General features: G+C 52.5%; 1 long non-coding RNA gene across 1 annotated transcript; it reads right to left on the reverse strand.

Annotated features, from left to right (window-relative positions):
* Positions 1-377: 377 nt before the first annotated feature.
* On the reverse strand, positions 378-5709 carry LOC138746385 (uncharacterized). The gene is made up of 3 exons (XR_011346927.1): positions 4814-5709; positions 4144-4224; positions 378-844 (listed from the first exon to the last, which is right to left on the reverse strand). It is a non-coding gene; the product is annotated as an uncharacterized lncRNA (long non-coding RNA).
* Between the last annotated feature and the right edge of the window lie 240 nt (positions 5710-5949).

A 5949-nucleotide genomic window follows, 5' to 3' on the forward strand; every position in this document is an offset into this window, starting at 1 on the left:
CCTCCTACCCCCCCATACCCGCACCCCCTACAAATACCCCCTTCCCCTAACCCTACCTCCTACCCCTTCCCCATACCCACAGCCCCTACAACTATCCCCTATCCTATCCCTTACAACCTACCCCCTTCCCCTAACCCTACCTCCTACCCCTTCCCCATACCCACAGCCCCTACAACTATCCCCTACCCTATCCCTTACAACCTACCCCCTTCCCCTAACCCTACCTCCTACCCCTTCCCCATACTCGCACCCTCTACCACTACCCCTACCCTATCCCTTACAACCTACCCACTTCCCCGAACACTACCTCCTACCCCTGCCCCATACCCGCACCCCCTACCACTACCCCCTACCCTACCCCTTACCACAACCCCTACCCTTACCCCCTTCCACTACCCCCTTTCTCCTACCCCCTTCCCCTCCCCCTCCTTCCCCTAGGTTAGGGGTAGGAAGGGGAAAGGGAAGGGGGAGGGGAAGGGGAGGAGGAGAAGGGGAGGGGAAGGGGGAGGGTTAGGGGAGGGGAAGGGGGAGGGGAAGGGGAGGGGGTAAGGGGAAGGGAAGGGGAGAGGGGAAGGAGGAGATGAAGGGTGGAGGGCTGGGGTTAGGGCATAGGTGAAGGCAGGGGAAGGGTAAGGTAAGCGGGAGGGGGTTGAGATGGAGGAGGGGTAGAGGAGAAGAGGGGAAGTGGGTGAAGGGACATGGAAAAGGCAGGGAATGGGGTTGGCAGGGCCAGAGGGAGAAGAAGGGGAGGGATTCAGGCCATCATGATGTTGTCCGTCCTCTGTTCAGCTGGGATGCGAGGTTCTTCTGTACTCGTGTCTTGTCTCTGAGATCGCTCCTTCTCCTGGGAAGAGAAATACGAGTGATAGAGATACTGTCTCTGAGGCCTGATCACAATGACTTTGGAGGGTCACAACTCTTCCCCCATCATCCCCCCTACCCCTGAACACTGGAGCCTTTCCCCTTCCTCTGCTTTAACTGAGGAAGTGTGTATTGGCGAAACCCACGATCTCTCTCTGCAGAGCTCAGAGCAATGTGTCTCCATCAGGCAACACCCTGGTTCTCCACGATATGGCAGCAAGATGCTAGACAATCATGGATGGATCCATCTGAACCTACCCCACAACAATGTTACCCTCCCCTCCCTCACACCAGTACCCTCCATTTTTCTTTAATTCCTGTCCATATTAAAATCCTTTTAATGCCTTTTTTGGACCAGCCTCCGCTACTATCCCGGCAATGCATTCCAGCCACCCACTACATTCTGTGCGAATAAAATGTACCCCTCACGTCTTGCCTAAAGTTCCCTCAGCTCACCTTATTTAGACGTCCTCTGGTATTCTCGCCCCAGGAATGCACACAATATTCCAAGTGTGGCATGACTAGAATTTTATACATCTGCAACGTTACCTCTCGGTTTTTGACTCAATCCCCTGACTCCTGAAGGCCAGCACACAATACACCATCTTAAACTCCCTCTCAATTTGCACAGCAACCTTGAGTGATTTATGGAGCAGGATCTAAATATTTCTCTGTCCTGCACACTATTCATAATCCTGCCATTATCCAAGTGCTCTGCCCGCACATTCTTGTAATCCGCATTCAATAAAGATATTGGTCTATATGAAGCTTCTTTTCATGGGTCTCCAACCTTCTTTGGAATAACTGTTATTCGTGCCCTTGAAAATTATTCTGGAATTAAACCTGGACCAGTTGCTTATTTAAGTACATCTGATTGACAGGATTGAACTCCATCTGTCACTTCTCTGCAAACTGGATGACCTATGACAACCTTCTACACTGTCTACAATATTTCTACCTCTGTGTCATCCCCTGACGTACCCACCCTTCCACTCCCATCATCATTCATAAAAATCACAAAGAGCAGGGGTCCCAGAGCAGATCCCTTTGGAGATCCACTAGTCATTAATCCATCTACTACTACCGTCTGTTTTCTGCAGACAAGCCAATTCTGAATCCAAACAGCCAAGGCTCCATGGATCCCATGCCTCTGGACATTCTGAATGAGGCCACTGTGGGGACCTTGTTAAGCACCTTACTAAAATCCTCGTGCAGCACATACAGACCTAGACCTTCATCGATTTCCTTTGACACCTCCTCAAAATACTCAATTTGACTCGTGAGGCAGGACCTGCTCCTCACAAAACTATCCATGAGTTTCCCCAGCATGTTTGGGCATTGCCCTCGGCCCCAGCATCTGCAGACTTCCTGGCCAGTCCCTCCCTTACCCCTTCGCAGAGCTTCCGCATCCATTAGAACATCAAGCATTGCTGCCCAATACAGGCCCTTTGGCCCATAAAGGCTGTACTGACCTTTGTAAATGTTCTCCACAACCTTTACCTGTAGCACACCCACAGGAACATAGGAAGTGGGAACAGGAGTAGGACAAAAATGGCCCATCGAGCCTGCTCCGCCATTCAATATGATCATGGCTGATCTAATTTATGACCTAACTCCACCTACCTGCCTTCTCGCCATATCCCCAAATTCCTCTATCATGTAAAAATTCTGTTCCCTTACATCCACATGCCCGTCTCAGAGACTTTTAAATGTACCTATTCTACCAGCCACTACCACTTTCTCCGGTGACGCATTCAAAGCTCTCACAACTCTCTGCATAAAAAAAATCTCCCCTCACCTGAAGCGGATGCCCTCTGGGATTTGCACCTGACACTTTAGGAAAAGTTGCTGGCTGTTCATTCCATCTAAGCCCCCCCACAATCTTATTTAGAATTAGTTATTAAGCTGTGGAAGGGGCAAGTTGGGAGAGGGAGGAGGGTAGAGAGCTGGTGGGGGAGGGGTGAGAGCTGGTGCGGAGGGGACAAGGCCGTGTTGGGGAGAGGGATCAGGACCGCGTTGATGTGGTGAACGGGCAGACACGGGTGGATCTACCTGCCGAAATAAAGGAGCAATAAGAAGGCCATCTCGGGATCTACCAGCATCATCTGGGGCTTGATGTCTCAATGGCAAACCCCCTGAGGATGGATGTTGGCCAGGCTCTGCTACAGCTGGTACATGAACATCTGGCAACACAACTATATAACATGACCCACTCTGCCTCCACACTGGCCGGGTCTGGATCCTGCGGGTAAGGGGTGGTGGGTGAAGGGCCCCTCCCTGCCAATCAACATCCATCCTCATCATCCTCTCCACCCCTCTCCCCTCACTAACCTTTCTCTCCTCACCAATACCCATTGAGACCCTCATGCACCCTTCATCGATATCCAGTCCCCAGCGAGACTCAGCCAGTAAACTCCTCCATATCCTCCAACCCCACCATCCAAGCTTGCCCCAGTGGACAAGTTGACCACCCAGACCCACAACCACCTTGATGTAGATCATGGGAATGGGCTGCTTGGCTTTGTTGAAGAGCTGGGCCATGCAATGAACCGTCTCGGGAACATAGTCAGACCCAGATTCAAATAAGCCTCCTCTTTCTTTTGGATTTACCCACCAACACCCAGCACCTCTCCCAATAGGAGTGCCAGCCCCTCCTGCTCTCTGTAGGCCTGATGCCCCCAGTGCTCAACACATCATGGCATGAATCCAAGGGCTCAGCGAGCAGAGCGTCAACAGGCCGTAGTGGACCCGTCCGCTGCCCCATCATTCAGCTTCTGGTGAGACTGCAAAAATGTGCAGCTCTGACCGCCCTCCCTCGTGAGGCAAGGATTCACCAGGAGAGAAAACCATTGACGTTTCGAGATGAGAAATGTTTGCAGCCGGGTGTTGGCTGGGGTCGAACATGTGGAGGCTGAGTTGTTGGGAAGATTCAGAGCAGGCGTTGATATGGAAGAGCACAAAAAGGTTCTGTGGAAGTGAGTTATGGGGGAAAATACATTCATGAAATGAATTGGGGAAACAGATTGGAGGGGCTGAGTGGCCGAATTTGGCGACCTTGTCTTGTGGTCTTGGCTGCTGCTGTCTGGAGTTGAAATGGCAAGAGGTCATGAGTTAATGGGTGAGGAGCAGGGCAGCCAGCGTCAAGGAGTCGGCACTGGTCAGAGGGGCAGGATGGAGGCAACAGAGAGGCTGCAGCGAGACAGATCCATTGAAGGAATGGGGAAGGTAGCAGCAAATGATATGCATCAGAGTAGGGGTGGGGTGGGTGCAGGTGGATCTTACCTTGACTACAGAGGAATAGAAGTTGAGAAGAGGGACGATGATGGTGTGATCCAACTTTCGCACGATCTGCAGTTTGCGGTTCTATGGTGAGAGAGGAACATCAGCAAGGCTGGGCGATGGGTCGGGGCCCTGAGGGGCAACTTGTCCAAGTTGAGGGGGGAGGCGGGGAGGAGATTCGTCAAGAGGTCAGAGGTGGGGAACTCCTAGGGAGGCCGAAGTGGGGGACTCATCGAGAGTCGGGGTGGCGGGGAACATTTCATGTCGCTGGAGCGGGGATTCGTCAGGGGGTTCAATGAAGTATCATTTCAGTTTTTATGATTGTTTTCCCAGCTTCTACTAAACAATGAATTTGCAGAAAATCTCTGATATTTGCCAGGTGCGTGTGTGTGTGTGTGTGTGTGTGTGTGTGGGGTGGGGGGTTATGTGTAGGGGGGTGCTGTTGTGGGTTTTGTGTGACTTTCTCTGTTTCCAAACCCCATGGCAGCCTTGGTCTCTGTCAGATGCTCCTCTTTCCACCCACCCTTCAAAAATGTGTTTGGGGTGTTGTTTGTCAATTGGGTGTAATTGTGTGAAACGGGCTCATGTGTCGCAAGGGCCTGTGAACATGCTGTAGGCCCTAAAGTTAAATATCAGGGTTTTCCATTTCCACACAACTGCTCCTCCCCCTCACCTTGAATCTCTTGTCCTGCAAGATCTTCTTGATGGCAATCAGCTCTCCGGAGTCCACCAGCCTTGCCTGGTACACCACACCGATAGATCCACTGTCGATGATTTTAACATCTGTGCAGGACACCACCTTGGAGACGTTGGGTCCATGACCCAGTGTGGCCACCTCTGTTGTGACCTTATTGCCATGTCCTCTTGGGCAGAAGCAGCAGCATTTACACACCCAGAGGGTACACAACAGGTCATTTATCCCAACCCAGCCTTGCTGTCCAAGTTAGTCTCTACCCCTCCCTCTAACTCCCTTCCAAGGATCACCTAAATGTCAGAATTGATCCTCTGGTGGTTCGTTCCAGCCTCTCAGTAGAAATATTGCCACCCCAGGTCCCTCTTTGATCACTCTCCTCAGACTGAGGCCAGTTCCGCAGCCGTTCACTTTATCTACAACCCTCCCTCCTTGAGAGGATCGGGTCATCCTTGACCTTCAGCACGTCCCGGGGAGATGAACCACTCTGAACCCTACCACAGGTTTAGCAGAAGCCCTCCACATTCCCAGAAGCTCAGCAACACCATGATCTTCCATGATGCAAGCGAGACCTCGTCGCCTGAGGGAACAGGTGGTGCGGAGAGAGCCCCACTCTTCACCGCTCAACTCTGTTGGGTCCGCCGCAGCAGAAACACTTTCTCGCACCTTGATCCAGGTCCACTGGGGGAAAGAATCCTATCCCGGTTGGGGGGGTGTGGGGGTGTATGCAAGGGTGGAAGGGACGGTCCTGTCTCTCAGTGGACAGATCCCATTCCAGGTGGAGGGGAAGCTCTGTCCCATTTCTGTTGAAAGGTCTACCTTCCATCCCCCTCGCAACTTCTCTTCTCCCTCAGACACCTCACACTCTCCCCTGCCCCGATTCCTCTACCACACTCTCATCCCCCACCCAACACCACCCCCATGGTTTCCCCAGTGCCTTCCGTCCCCTCGCACCCCATCCCCCCAGCTCAACCCTATGTCCCTTACCTTTGATCCAATCACCCTTGACATTAGTCCCTGGTGAAACCCCGTTCCTTCGTTCTCCCCTCCACTCCTACAGACCCCATCCCAGTATCCCCTCACATGCCATTGTTCTCCCCTCCCCAGTCCCCTCCAGC

The sequence above is a fragment of the Narcine bancroftii genome, chromosome 11 (assembly GCF_036971445.1).
Source record: "Narcine bancroftii isolate sNarBan1 chromosome 11, sNarBan1.hap1, whole genome shotgun sequence".
NCBI classification, from domain to species: domain Eukaryota; kingdom Metazoa; phylum Chordata; class Chondrichthyes; order Torpediniformes; family Narcinidae; genus Narcine; species Narcine bancroftii.